The following is a 15,736-nucleotide window of genomic DNA, read 5'->3' on the forward strand; positions in this document are numbered from 1 at the left end:
GAAGTCAAACTTTGGAAACTTTGATCAGGTTTACGCAAATGTTATTTATATCTACAATACCAAAGATACATCATACAAAACTACATCTCATGGTGAATCTAATGGTATATGTTTGCCGTACTAGATGTAATTCTTTTTCTCCACGTACATGGTCAAACTTTGTGATGTTTGACTTTTCAATAAATCTATATACTATGGACTGAGGAGAGTACCTCAGTCGAGACAGATCAAGTGTGTGTGAAGGAGAATGAGTAAGTGTGCAAAAAGAGTATGTGTGTGAAAGAGAAAGTGACAACAAACGATAAATTAGAGAGAGTGTGTGTTTTTTCGTTTCTTATGCGAACATATCACGCATGCATCTCCGACATGGAAAAGCGAGGCGAGGAGATACACGAAGATAGCTAGTGTGTGATTGTTTGCAACGGAGAGAGACACCCCTGTAGCACATGTCCAATAGAGGTCTGGCCAACAAGGAACAAAGGTCGAGAGGGACACATGGATGGCATGGACGCATGTGGAGGGAGAGAGGGTGTGTTTGTGATAGAGAGATCCCGTCGAGATCGTGAGGGGACTATATGGGTGGGAGATCGAGGGAGTGCGTGCGCGATAGAAAGATGCCCCGAGAGAAATCGAGATAGACCATGCACATGTTTGTGATGGAGACTAAGATTAGCTAGTCATATACATATAGGGGGGGACTGCGTGTGCCTACAATTGAGTGAGAGACCATCATACTTGGCTAGCTGAGCATGAGATTGTGTGTGTGCGCGTGTGAGATGGAGAGAGAACGAGGGGGAGAGATAGAGTTTTAGATGGGCCTATCGAGCGCGAGTGAGATATGCATGTGTATGTGTGACCCAGGTGGATGGAGAGTTTGAGAGAGGGGGGAAGAGCTCCGAGACGACATAGTGGTGCGTGAGAGAGTTACGGGCAAAGAGCCAAGGAACCTGTGTGCGTACGATGAGTGCACCCAAGATATCTAGCTTGGACTAGCTAGAGTATCATACATAGTGTGCGAGAGAGACATATAGATGGTGTATATATGCATGCGAACTAGAAAGACCCCCTCCCCCACAAACACACACACAAAGAGAGAGAGAGAGAGATGGAGAGAAAGGGAGAGGGACCAACAAGGTTTTTGTGTCAGATGCGTGCGACAGAATTGAAGATTGTCGGCGAGAGAGAGAGAGAACAGGAGTCCGGGAGAGGGGGAGGTCGCGTTTTATGCATCCAAGACTGATATAAACCATGTTTCGATATAAACTTGCATTCAAATATTTAAATTGGAGAACATGTTGTCTGCAATCCACACATGAACGGATATATGCGTATATCAAACAAGTTCATTAATTTGACTTTCAACATGTTCATGGAGTACTATAATAATGTACAACATGCTACTCGATTGAGGTGTTCAATTTTGGATTTAGTTCACTATTTTGACCTACTGAACGAGCTATTTCATTGAATCGAGCTATTTCATTTTGGGTTTGATTCGTGTTTTTGAGTGGGTCAACTATTTGTCATATAGTAAATCGCTAGCAACGAGCATGTAAAAACACATTACTCCCGAGCATCATCTCTCCATCTAAAAAAGGAGTGGCAAGCTAATATTTCAAAATTTGATCCGAATCGACTTGGTAAGGTAGACGTGGATGCTCGTTCTCCCAAAATTTGAATGAACCGTTAAACATCCTCTCTGCTCGGTGGAATTCGCCAGAGCAAATAAATGGGAGACGCGAAATTACCATCCTATGTGGGACACGCATCAATTGGCCCGTTGTACATCGAGGGTAGGTTCGTAACTTCATCCAAGCGCGCCTTCTCCTCGGCCGAAATGACATGTGCCGAATAATTCATAAACCATGGTCGGCAAAACACGCTCTCCTCGCCCGAAATAGCTCGCGCCCACTATTTCAAAACACGTTCTCCTCGCCCGAAATCGCTTGCGCCCACTATAGTTCAAAACACGCCCTCCTCGCCCGAAATCACTCCCGCCCACTATTTGGGGAGAAGCAAAGTTACTCTACTATCCCTGACCCTCAGTACACAGAGCCAAGCCGAGAAGCCTATATGCAAGGGTAGAACTGTAACTCCCCCTCACATTTTAGACAAATGCGTCTTTAAGACATGGTTCCACTCCCCTCCCAATCCCCCCCCCGCCCGCCCCCATTCATACCTCGTGGGTGCCAAATCACCTTCTCCCCGGGAAGCTCCCTTCTCCCAAGCCGCGAAACCTCAGCCCCACCTCCATGGCGCCCCCCACCGCACCAATTTCACAGCCGCCCTCCTCCCTAGTGCCGGAGACACTGTCCATTTGCCGTCGTGCACTGGATCGTGTGCCTCTTACTCCGTGCTGCTGGTGCTGCCTCGACGACGGCCGCGTGAACCGTATCGGAGCTGATTCACCCCCGCCGTTGTTCACGGCGTCGGAGCGGCTCCAACTTCGGATCCGTCCAGAGTCCTGGCGCTGCTTCGGCGTAGCCGTCGACCGTCGCGACATCGCTCTTTCCCTGCCGTTGGTCGCCACCGCAACCGCGCCGGCCTCATCGACTCGGCAGCTGGACCTGCCTACTTCACCATGCCGCCAGATAGGTCGCACCCTCATCTCAAATCACATTCTTTAGGCATCAGTTGTCTGAATTTTTATTCTAGGCCAATCAATTTGCAATGGGAAGCAGCACCCCTCGAGGCAGCGGAGCTCCTAGGCTGTCGGTTGGCTGGTGTCTAACGTAAGGGTGGGGGCCGCAAGTTTGCTGCGGAAGCAGCGCTTAGATGGCTATCATTTAGAGTTGCGTGGGTTGAAGGTACTGCCGCCGCCGGATCTGGATGATGGGGAGTCTTTGTGGATTGGCCCGGGGGCGGCGCAACCACGGCAGTGCGGTGGGGCGGGGAGCGGGGTTTTGGCCGGGGCCATGGACGGCGGAAGCAGGCTGCTCTGCCGTTGGTCACTGGCTCTTCGGGGAAGATTCCGAACAGTGTCAGCCGGGAGGCACAAGATGGCCATCCATCCGACGTAGATCGGACAGTACCAAAATAAAATAAAATCGTGTGACCCCAATTTAGTCTTCAGTCAACAGACGCGTGACCACTCTCGTACCTTGCTATTGATCTCTTAGTGTATTTCTTCAGATCAAAGAGATATGTCGTTCTTAACATTATGCGTTATCTGCATCTTCAGACACACCGTCTTCTGACTCACCGCAGCTGCTCCAACAAGGGAAGCATACACCAGAAGGGAGCTATAGTCCCCACTCAGCAGTTCCCTGCATCGAATGCACGTGCCCGACATGCACAGCCACAACAACTGCAGGGCCATCGACAAGTCAGCACATGATGCTCACTCCTATGGATGGCAGCCAGATAGGTTGTACCCTCATCTTACTTGTGTGCAACATTTATGGCTTTATTATTCATCTAAGCATGGAAAATAGATCATCACATTTCACTGTATATTCATGCTGATCTCTTACGGGTCTTGTTCAGGAGTTAACGTTGTTCCATAGTTCAGGTAAGATACTTGTTCTTTAGGTAACACTGTTCCATAGTTATCATCCATCAGCCAATGCTATCCCACAGGCTGGTGATTATAGTATTATACCACTTCTAGTATTACCTATGTTGTTCTTTAATACTTTTGTGTGCCATCTAGTTAATCTCGAGTACAAACAATACATATTCTGTAACTTTCATCTGTGTTCTCCCTTTAGTTTATGAGACCTGTTGCTGCTAGTTAACCCCAGTCCTACTATTTATGTCGTCTCCTACAGGCACTCATTACATAAATCTAACTACTAGTTGTCTTCCATGCATGTCAGATATAATTGCACACACTGATATATCCACAAGAACCTCACGGAGCAATGTAAAGGCCAATAAACTTGATGTCAATGATACCCAATATGATGGAACATGTAAAGGCAGTTCTTTAGAAGACTTGCAGAAAGATGATGAATCCTCTTCACCCCACAAGGTCCTTGCTCTAACTTGGCCTGTGATATGGGTACAACATGCATATAATGTCCTGGAGTGTATCTACTCTGTTGCAATGCCATGTGCTTAGCATGCTGATCATGCATGTAAATATGTCATGCCTTCCTGTTTTTCAGTACTATCATTCTACTCTATCGCAATGCCATCTGCTTAATTTGGACATCATGCTTCTGAATATCTTATGCATTGTTATTCATCAGTATGTACTTCATCTGTCTACCATACCATGTTTTTTTACATTGAAGTGCTATTCTAGTGCTCTGTTGCAATGCCATCTTATTTTCCCAATCATACACGTGTATGTTGCCTTAGTTATTTCTGTACGTATTCCGCTAGCATACAGTTTTACATTCAACTAGTGTTTTTTTTTCTATGTTGTCCTGTCGTATCCCTAGCTCTTACACCATACTTCCTCCGTCCGGATTACATGTTGCCGAAATGGATAAAAAAAGGATGTATCTAGAACTGAAATACGCCTAGACCCATCCATTTTTTTCCGGATGGAGGGAATACATGTCAATATGTCATGCCTTTCTATTCTTCAGTACCTATTTCATCTCTCTACTGACGCATGTTTTATAATTAAAGCATCATTCTTCTATACAAGGCATTCAAGGGGAAGATGACTATGTTAGAATCTGAAGGGTTACAAACAAGGCCTTTGCAAAAGATCCAAACGCCAGGAGATAATAAACCAACTCCATTTTTCATAGATACTGCTCCAGCACAGAGAAACCCAACTCCCACTGATAATAAGCAGATTCCAATGGCCAAAGAACTAGTCCGCTCCAGTCCAGCAAAAGAATGTCAACTCCATTCTAAGAAGCGTGTGCGTATCCTCGCATCATGAAATTTTATAGCATTCTTATCATATTTTCTACATGTTTATTACCCATCTCTCTTTTAGAAAATAAGGTTAAACGATACAAGACTTCCTCCATTGGGATCGTATTCGAGGAAAATATCTTGCGGGAATTCTCTGTGCTCCAGTGCTGATGTAAGTATCTGTTGTATATCACTATATTTTTACATCAGCATGTATTTTGTTAATCGGCGTGAATCCAACCTTTATCTGATCTAAATTTAGTTGTAGCAAAATGTATGATTAAAGGCCACGATGTTGATTTTTGCAAGGAAAACTGCCTGGTAGTTTTGCATCCTGAGCTGCATGAGTGTACTATCTCATATCAGTGGGTTTGAATACATTGGTTCTGCAGTGGGTTTTTCAGTGTTTTTTTTACTGTGTTGTCCTGTCGTATCCCTAGCTCTTACATCATACTCCCTCCGTCCGGATTAAATGTCGCAGAAATGGATAAAACTGGATGTATCTAGAACTGAAATACGCCTAGACCCATCCATTTATTTCTGGATGGAGTGAATACATGTTAATATGTCATGCCTTTCTATTCTTCAGTACCTATTCCATCTCTGCTGTAGCATGTTTTATAACTGAATCACCATTCTTCTATATAAGGCATGCAAGGGGAAGACGGCTATGTTAGAATCTGAAGGGTTACAAACTAGGTCTTTGCAGAAGATCCAAATGCCAGGAGATAATAAACCAACTCCATTTTTCATAGATACTGCTCCAGCACAGAGAAACCCAACTCCCATTGATAATAAGCAGATTCCAGTGGCCAAAGAACTAGTCCGCTCCAGTCCAGCAAAAGAATGTCAACTCCATTCTAAGAAGCGTGTGCGTATCCTCGCATCATGAAATTTTATAGCATTCTGATCATATTTTCTACATGTTTCTTACCCATCTCTCTTTTAGAAAATAAGGTCAAACGATACAAGACTTTCTCCATTGGGATCGTATTCGAGGAAAATATCTTGCGGGAATTCTCTGTGCTCCAGTGCTGATGTAAGTATCTGTTGTATATCACTATATTTTTACATCAGCATGTATTTTGTTAATCGGCGTGAATCTAACCTTTATCTAATCTAAAACTAGTTGTAGCAAAATGTTAAAGGCGCCAATGTTGATTTTTGTAAGAAAAACTGCCTGGTAGTTTTGCGTACTGAGCTGCATGAATGTACTATCTCATATCACGCACATTACTGAATTGTAGTGCTTCTCTGGTTGCCCATTCATTCATTGTGTCAATGTTGCTTTCGTATTACCTTACCTGGCTGATGATAGCTGTGCCATATTGTGTTAATTTGGTGTAAGCTAGTTGCCCAAACGTTCATTGTGTCAATGTTGCTTTCCTATTATCTGACTTGGCCAATGATAGCAATGCTAGTGTGTTAATTTTGTGCAGGCTGCTGAAGATAAGAAGACAAACTCTGAAAATAGCAAGGCAACCCCATTGTTTCTTTCCAGTAAATCTAGGCCAGGTAATATGGCAATAACTCATGATCAATCTATTTGGTTCTCGTCCTAATTTATGTTATGATGCAGTGGTCGAGACACTCTCCACTATCAATAATACAAGCCTGCCAAAATCGCCATCTGAATCTATTTAGTATCCTCTGTCTCAAATGCAACGGAATAAATGTATGTTTGTGAACCAATTAATGGTTGAAGCAATGATGGAAATGGTGGATGAATCAGAGGTGCAGAGTCGTGCGACACAACAACTGATCAATGTTTTCAGAGACAGTGTGGCAAAGCAGCAAGAACTTGCCCACATGCTTATGGGCGTCATCTGTGCTGAGGTTGCAGATTGTGACGTTGTAGATGGTTAGGTTCTGCTCATTTATTTGCACTGGCATCAATCTTTGATTGCCCAGTGGATGTAATTTCCTGTAACATATTCTGGATGTGCAACGTTATTCCCTGTATGTCGTACCTTTGCTCGTCGTAATGGGCTCAAATTATCTAATTTGGCCTAAAGACATGAACGAACTTTAGTGGGCCCATTAAGTTAATGGGCCGTTACTAGGCCGAAAGTTAATGGTTGGCCCTCTTACCTCCCGGGTCGTTAACAGGCCGACATCGAAGCGGGCAACAGGTGGCCCCAATTTATTTCACGGGCCGTTAACAGGCCGTTACTAAGTTTGGGCTACATATGGCCCAACTATACTGTAGGCCTTTAGCAGGCCGAAAGAGACAGCGGGCTTGTACTGGACCATGAAGAGTGTGGGCCGCTAAGAGGCTGAAAGTCAGGTCGTATTGTAAACGGCCCAACTGTGTTGTGGGCCTTTAGCAGGCTGAAAGAGAAACCGGGCTGGTATTGGACCATGAAGGGCATGGGCCGTTAAGAGGCCAAAACTAAGGTCCGACTACAAATGGCCCAACTCATTTATGGTCCGTTAACAGGCCGAAAGGCACACAGGGCCAGGAATTGGCCCAACACTTAAATGGGTCGCTAAAAGGCCAAAACTCAGGTCCGACTACAAATGGCCCAACTGATTTATGTGCCGTCAACAGGCTGAAAGTGACACCGGGCCAGAAATTGGCCCAACACTTAAATGGGCCGCTAAAAGGCCGAAACTCAGGTCCGACTACAAATGGCCCATCAGATTTATGGGCCGTCAACAGGCTGAAAGACACACCGGGCCGGAAATTAGCCCAACATTTAAATGGGTCGCTAAAAGGCCGAAAGATGTACATCCTGAAAATTGGCCCATCCATTAAATGGGCCGTTAACAGGCCGAAATCTCATCGGGCCAATATTGAGCCCAAATACATAGCGGGCTGTTAACGGGCTCGAACCGACGATGGGCTGCAATGGTGTCAAATCTTTAACGGGCCGAATTGGCACATCTCGTATGGGCCGTGGGCTTAAATGGACCTGACACAAGTAGGCCTTATATGGGCCGGCCTTCTAATTTTTACTGGGCCGGCCTTTTTCACCGGAATGGGCCACTGTTGGGCCGTGCCACGTGTCGACCTATCATAGGCGCCTCCTGTCAAATGAGTGGATGACATCTATCCTAACGATGAGCCGACACGTGTTTCCTCTAGCCAATGATGATTTTACACGTGGGAAATCCCCATTGGTCGGGGTTGTTAACGGGTTATCAGATCCAAAACCCGACCCGATAGCTTAACGGCGTTCCATTACGGTGGATGCCATGTGTCGGTCACCCTTGACGAAAGCACTTCTGTGACGCGCGATTTATCATCATGGAAGTGGACACTTCCGTGATGATAATTTTGGTAATGTCATGGAACACTTCTACGACAGCACAGGTATGACTATCTTGATTCTGTCATAAATTTGTCATGGATGTACATGCATGACAAAAAACGCGACCTACTGTGACAAACACGTATCATCACAGAAGTGTATTTTTTTGTAGTGGGGGCTCTCTCCCCCTCGCTTCCGGTGGCGCCGGAACGCCGCTGTGGGCCATCATCATCACCGCGATCTACACCAACACCTCCGCCATCTTCACCAACATCTCCATCACCTACCCCCCTCTATCTACAGCGGTCCACTCTCCCGCAACCCGCTGTACCCTCTACTTGAACATGGTGCTTTATGCTTCATATTATTATCCAATGATGTGTTGCCATCCTATGGTGTCTGAGTAGATTTTTGTTGTCCTATCGGTGGTTGATGAATTGCTATGATTGATTTAATTTGCTTGTGGTTATGTTGCTGTCCTTTGGTGCCCATCATATGAGCGCGCGCGGATCACACCTTAGGGTTAGTTGTATGTTGATAGGACTATGTATTGGAGGGCAGAAGCTTCAACCTAGCATAGAAATTGATGCATACGGGATTGAAGGGGGACCAATATATCTTAATGCTATGGTTGGGTTTTACCTTAATGAACGTTAGTAGATGCGGATGCTTGCTAATAGTTCCAATCATAAGTGCATAGAATTTCAAGTCAGGGATGACATGCTAGCAGTGGCCTCTCCCACATAATACTTGCTATCGGTCTAGTAAAGTAGTCAATTGCTTAAGGGACAATTTCGCAACTCCTACCACCACTTTTCCGCACTCGCTATATTTACTTTATTGCTTCTTTACTTACAACAGCCCCTAGCTTTTATTTACGCTCTCTTTATTTTCTTGCAAACCTATCCAAAAACACCTACAAAGTACTTCTAGTTTCATACTTGTTCTAGGTAAAGCGAATGTCAAGCGTGCGTAGAGTTGTATCGGTGGTCGATAGAACTTGAGGGAATATTTGTTCTACCTTTAGCTCCTCGTTGGGTTCGACACTCTTACTTATCGAAAACTGTTGCAATCCCCTATACTTGTGGGTTATCAGCGGGGCCTCCCCCTGGCGCGTCTCTCTCTCTCCCCTGGCGACGGCGCGAGTTCTTTCAGCGGCGGCTTGGCGGCGTGGCGCGGCGGAGCTCCGGCGATGACTCGGTCCTACGGCGGGGCGGAGGGCAGGGCACCATCCAGTGGTGCTGCCTCCACGGCGACTGCGGCTTGGGGCCCTTGACCCCGATCCGATCTGGATCTGGTGGTGCTTGGGCCTGGGCCATGGCGGCTGGCGAGGCGTGGTGTTCGTCGGGGCTTGTCGGCCTCTAGGCACCATGGGGGTGCCGGCGGCGCGTGCCCGGCGTGGCGACGCTGATGGACGTGGTGGTCATCTTCTTCCAGAGATGGCCGGCCAGAGGCTTGGTGATTGGATCTCGAGATCCATCATCTAGTTCCGGCTGCGAGTAGGGGAGACATGGTTGCCGGTGAAAACCGAGCCGACAGCAGGTGATGGCGGCGTTCTTGCCATTACCTTGATGGAGGCATCATCGTGTAACTACTGTCGACCCACTCGTCCTGCTCCGGGGAAAACCCTAGGATCTGGTGTTCCAGATCGGACGATGGCGGCACTGTGGTGTCGTTTCTCTCTTGGGAGCATCGTTTGTGGAGCAGCGCAGGAAGTCAGAGGCAGGATGTAACATCCCAAATTTTCAATTTGGAATGTTATACATTAGATCATCATTGCATATTATATTTTATTTGCTTTTGGTTTCGATCCTAGAAAATCCTAAACAACTCAAGGACCCACGGAGAGAGTTGGCGATTTCGTTATTTTCATATTTGACTTTTCTTAAATTTTGAGCATAGGATCATTTGATTTTATTTATTTTATCATCAAATATTTCTATTACAAAAATATGAGAGAGAGAATAAAATGACTTTCCCAAAATATAGAAATATGGAGGATTTAATAAAAAAATCAAATAAGATTTATTTCAGAGTTTTTCGGTATTTTTATTTGAATTTAGGAAAAATATGCATTTTTCAAAATTGCATTTAGGCCCCAAATAAATGTTCACTTTGTCGGGCTTGATTTTAGAAGTTCGGGAAAATTTATTTCGGGATTTTTGGAGTCCGTTTAGTATTTCTTTTTATTTTTCTTCTGCGCGTAATTATTATTTAAAAAAACGAACCGACCTACGGGCCGTGTCCGACCGGGACTCCGGCCCGAGGTGGCTTTATAAGCCGGGGGAGCCAGACCGAAGGCCCAGCCGCCCCAAACCCTAGCCCCGCCGCCCCTCGAGCCCGCGCCAGCGCCGCCCCGCGCCGCGCCAGCGCCGCCGCCGCTCGCCGGAGCCACCGCCCGCCCGCCGCCGCTCGCCGGAGCCGCCGCCCCGCCCGCACGCCGCCTGAGGTTCGCCGCGCCTCATTTTACGTGCCGTCGGTTTTAAAAAAAACCGATCGGTTTTCCGTCGATTTTATTTTCATTTTTTTAGTTTTCGTTTTTTTATTAGATCGGTTTTTTTTGGTTTAAGTTAAATAGCGAGCGTTCGCTCGTTCATTCATTTTAACGAACGTGTTCACCATTTATATCTGGATAACGAACGTTCGTTCGTTAATCCGTTCGTCGTTTTTCTTTTTCTCAGAATTTCCGCGGTTATTTTCTAATCGCGATTTCTGATCCAATTTTCGTTTTAGTATAACTTTTCGCTCGTTTATCGGAATTAGGCGATTCAAGCGCATGGAGTTTCATCTCGAAACCCTCTTTCCGTTTAACCAACTTAAACAAGTTTTTGTTACTGTAAAATTTTACTTAGGTCCAGATTAGTAGAACGAAGTTGTTTTCTTTCGTCGTTTGACTTTCGTTTCTTTGTTCGATTTGATTCTTTTTGCAAACCGGAGTTCTTAAGTTGAACTTTCTGGTTAGATCTTTTGTTTGAGTTTTACCTGTGCATTAGATGAGTACTTATTGTATACTTGTTTGTTTGTCTGCCATAGAATACCCGGAGTGCGCCGCCTGTTACTTCAAATCTCTAGGTTTCGCGGATCATCAGCAAGGCAAGTAACACTTTGATCATACCTCTTTTACTACCCAGTTTTATTGCATTAGATTAATCCTCAAACACTGCATGATTAGGATCTAAATTAAATTGTGGGATGGGAAGTAGTTGAGGTAGTACCTATTACCTGTTTTATTATCAAACCCTCGGGAGTTACTTCAACGTTTGCTTATTATGCCATGCTATGCTAGTAGACGTGGATTGGGTGAGTGACATCCATGACGGATGTGAGATTGTTAATTAATGGTTTATCTAAGGTGGCAACTTAAACACACATCTGGGTGGATTGAGGTACCTGGATATTCCAGGATTGCCTGTTGTTTTTTTATGGACCGCCACCCAGGCCCAAAGGGATCATGAGATTATTCAAACTAGAAACTTCCGTGTGCAGCCACAAGCCATTATGGGCTCTGGCATAGTTGACTAAGTCGTGCGAACTCTTACAGTGGTAGACTAGCAGATGTAGGGGATGTAGGTTGGTACGGTCTATCACATCGTAAGGTGCTAGCGCTTCTGAAAGACTGTGTCTCGGTCATCCGTTTCTCAAACACCATGTAGTGCGAGAAATCCAACGGAGGCGATCGAGTCTTGTGGGGAAAAGTGTGCAAACCTCTGCAGAGTGTACAAACTAATCATGGTTAGTCGTGTCCCTGGTTATGGACGTTTTGAGTATCTAGTACTTGGATATCATGTGAATCTCATCATGTTACTCTAAATTAATGTTGTTGGGTTTAATGATGTTTATTTTAATTGGGATTGAGGATGCTGTCAACCATTCTCAATGTTTAACAACCACCATGATAGTTAAATAAATTTATTTCTTTGCAGTAGGGAAAAATTGGTTTTACGCAAAACTGTAACCATAGAGCTTTCCACCAGCCATATATGCATGTAGTATAGGCTTAACCTTCAGTACTCTCTATGTGTTACTTTGCCAGCATATTTCATGTGCTGACCCGTTTCGGGCTGCAACGTTTCACGTTGCAGACTTTTCAGACGACGAGTAAGGTGCCTTTTAGGTCGTGGTTCTATACTCAGTGATGCCGTTGGAGTTGATGGACTCTCTTATCTTCCAAGCCTTCCGCTATTATCGTTATTAGATGGCCTTAAGCCATATTTATTGTAATAAGTTCTCTTTGAGACATTCGATGTAATAAGTGTGTGATTGCTACTCTGTTATAAATCCTTCAAAGTACTGTGTGGTGTCAGCATTACTGATCCAGGGATGACACCTGAGCACAGAGGTCAGACTGTTTGAGGTCTGGTCGCTACACAAGAGGTGGAGCGGCTTTGTCTTGCACGGAGCTTCGGTGGAGATGTCAAGTCATGCCTGACCGACAGGTGCTACGCTTTGTCATGCCTGGTCGGCAGGTGCTACGCACGACAGATCTTCCAAGGACTTCAAGCTGTGTCGGCTGGTGATACTTGGCAGCATGGCGCTGAGGTGTATCAGTGGTGACCGCGACGTGCTCAGATGTTTGCGCGCAGGGAGGAGGTGCCGTTGGGCGTCGTGGTGGCGTCGACGATAGCTAGACCGAGCAAGGTTGATGCATCAGTGCAGTTTTGAAGATGGAGCGGTGGCAGTTGGCGGCGGCGGCCTCTGAGAGCACGTCGGACCAGTGTGTGCCCCGGACCCGGCAAGTGGCTAGGTTGGGGTCTCAGGTCTTAGATGTTAGGCTCGGCTGCGATGTCTGTTTGGTATTAGGCCCAGGCTATCTGCGCCCCTTCATCAACGGGATAGGTGTAACGACAGTTTGTTGCTTAGACGACGGCTTTAGTCTTACTATTGTATGACTTTGTAAGGTCTGGTGAGAATAATTAATAAAGTGGCCGTATGCATCGCCCAGATACAGAGGCCGGGGGTCTGAAGGAAATATGCCCTAGAGGCAATAATAAAGTTATTATTTATTTCCTTATATCATGATAAATGTTTATTATTCATGCTAGAATTGTATTAACTGGAAACATAATACATGTGTGAATACATAGACAAACAGAGTGTCACTAGTATGCCTCTACTTGACTAGCTCGTTAATTGAAGATGGTTATGTTTCCTAACCATAGACATGAGTTGTCATTTGATTAACGGGATCACATCATTAGGAGAATGATGTGACTGACATGACCCATTCTGTTAGCTTAGCACACGATCGTTTAGTATGTTGCTATTGCTTTCTTCATGACTTATACATGTTCCTATGACTATGAGATTATGCAACTCCCGTTTACCAGAAGAACACTTTGTGTCCTACCAAATGTCACAACGTAACTGGGTGATTATAAAGGTGCTCTACAGGTGTATCCAAAGGTACTTGTTGGGTTGGCGTATTTCGAGATTAGGATTTGTCACTCTGATTGTCGGAGAGGTATCTCTGGGCCCTTTCGGTAATGCACATCACTTAAGCCTTGCAAGCATTGCAACTAATGAGTTAGTTGCGGGATGATGTATTACGGAACGAGTAAAGAGACTTGCCAGTAACGAGATTGAACTAGGTATTGAGATACCGACGATCGAATCTCGGGCAAGTAATATACCGATGACAAAGGGAACAACGTATGTTGTTATGCGGTCTGACCGATAAAGATCTTCGTAGAATATGTGGGAGCCAATATGAGCATCCAGGTTCCGCTATTGGTTATTGACTAGAGACGTGTCTCGGTCATGTATACATAGTTCTCGAACCCGTAGGGTCCGCACGCTTAAAGTTTCGATGACAGTTATATTATGAGTTTATGAGTTTTGATGTACCGAAGGAGTTCAGAGTCCCGGATGAGATCGGGGACATGACGAGGAGTCTCGAAATGGTCGAGACGTAAAGATCGATATATTAGACGACTATATTCGGACATCAGAAAGGTTCCGAGTGATTCGGGTATTTTCGAGGGTACCGGGGAGTTACGGGAATTCGTAATGGGCCTTAATGGGCCATACGGGATAGGAGAGAAAGGCCTCAAAGGGTGGCCGCACCCCTCCCCATGGACTGGTCCGAATTGGACTAGGGAGGGGGGGCGCCCCCTTCCTTCCTTCTCCTTTTTCCTTCCCTTCTCCTACTCCAACAAGGAAAGGAGGAATCCTACTCCCGGTGGGAGTATGACTCCCCCCTTGGTGCGCCCTCCTTGGCCGGCCGCCTCCCCCCCTTCTCCTTGATATACGGGGGCAGGGGGGCACCTCTAGACACAACAATTGATCATTGATCTCTTAGCCGTGTGCGGCGCCCCCCTTCACCATAGTCCACCTTGATAATACTGTAGCGTTGCTTAGGTGAAGCCCTGCGTTGGTAGAACATCAACATCGTCATCACGCCGTCGTGCTGACGAAACTCTCCCTCAACACTCGGCTGGATCGGAGTTCGAGGGACGTCATCGGGCTGAACGTGTGCTGAACTCGGAGGTGTCGTACGTTCGGTACTTGATCGGTCGGATCGTGAAGACGTACGACTACATCAACCGCGTTGTGCTAACGCTTCCACTTTCGGTCTACAAGGGTACGTAGACAACACTCTCCCCTCTCGTTGCTATGCATCACCATGATCCTGCGTGTGCGTAGGAATTTTTTTGAAATTACTACGTTCCCCAACAGGGTCATCCTTCTTTTCTAATAAAAAAATAGCTGAGGGTGATATACAAAACTAGCTGCATTATACTCCCTCTGTTCCCAAATATAAGTCTTTTTAAAGATTCTAACAAGGGACTACATACGGAGCAAAATGAGTGAATCTACACTAAAAATTTTGTCTATATGCATCTGTATGTTGTAATCCATTTGAAACCTTTAAAAAGACTTATATTTAGGAATGGAGAGAGTAGATGCTTTAGTTCATCAGTTTATAAATCATCATTTAATGCTTAGTAAACTGCTAACGTAACAGCAAAGAATACCAAACATCAATCATTTGATTTCCACATTTCTAAAGGGTTATGTGCACCACCAAAGAAATTTACCTGATTGTTGATACAACACACTTGCCTCCACCCTCCACCTCTCCCCCTACGCATACTTCACTTTCGTAGCTGCACTTTCCTTTATTATTATTTTGACATGATATTTTCTGCACTTTCCAGTACAAGAGCTTACGTTGCCTGCCATGTAGAAGTTCTGTCTGCCAAGAAGTTCCATATGAACCGCGAGGTATCATCTGCGTATGCAGGAAACTGCGTGCTAGAAGCTGAATCCTGGAAAATGCAAAATACCTGGGCAGGAATTGCTTGAAGAAATGAAGCTCTTCGCGATGCCACAAGAAAGACAAGGGTCACAGGTTAGTAGACATCCAATGTAACATTCATTTTTGTAGTGTTCAGTGTCATGAGATCGACGGGCATATCAGCAGTAGCAAGAATGTACAATGATCTGGCAACCAAAGCAGCAGCTGCGGCTATTGATGAAGAATTGATGTTGCTGTAGCCAAAAAAGAACAAACGTTACAAATTGTAATTGATGTTTGATGTAGTTATAACTTTCCCTTTATTAAGAGTCATGTTTTGTACTGGATTAAGTTATACTATACTTAGTTGTATCCAACGTTAGAATGCCATAATATAAAGTGTAAACTATATTTGACACAATTGTAA

Source organism: Triticum urartu, chromosome 6A (assembly GCF_056163025.1).
Source record: "Triticum urartu cultivar PI428250 chromosome 6A, HENAU_Tu73, whole genome shotgun sequence".
NCBI classification, from domain to species: domain Eukaryota; kingdom Viridiplantae; phylum Streptophyta; class Magnoliopsida; order Poales; family Poaceae; genus Triticum; species Triticum urartu.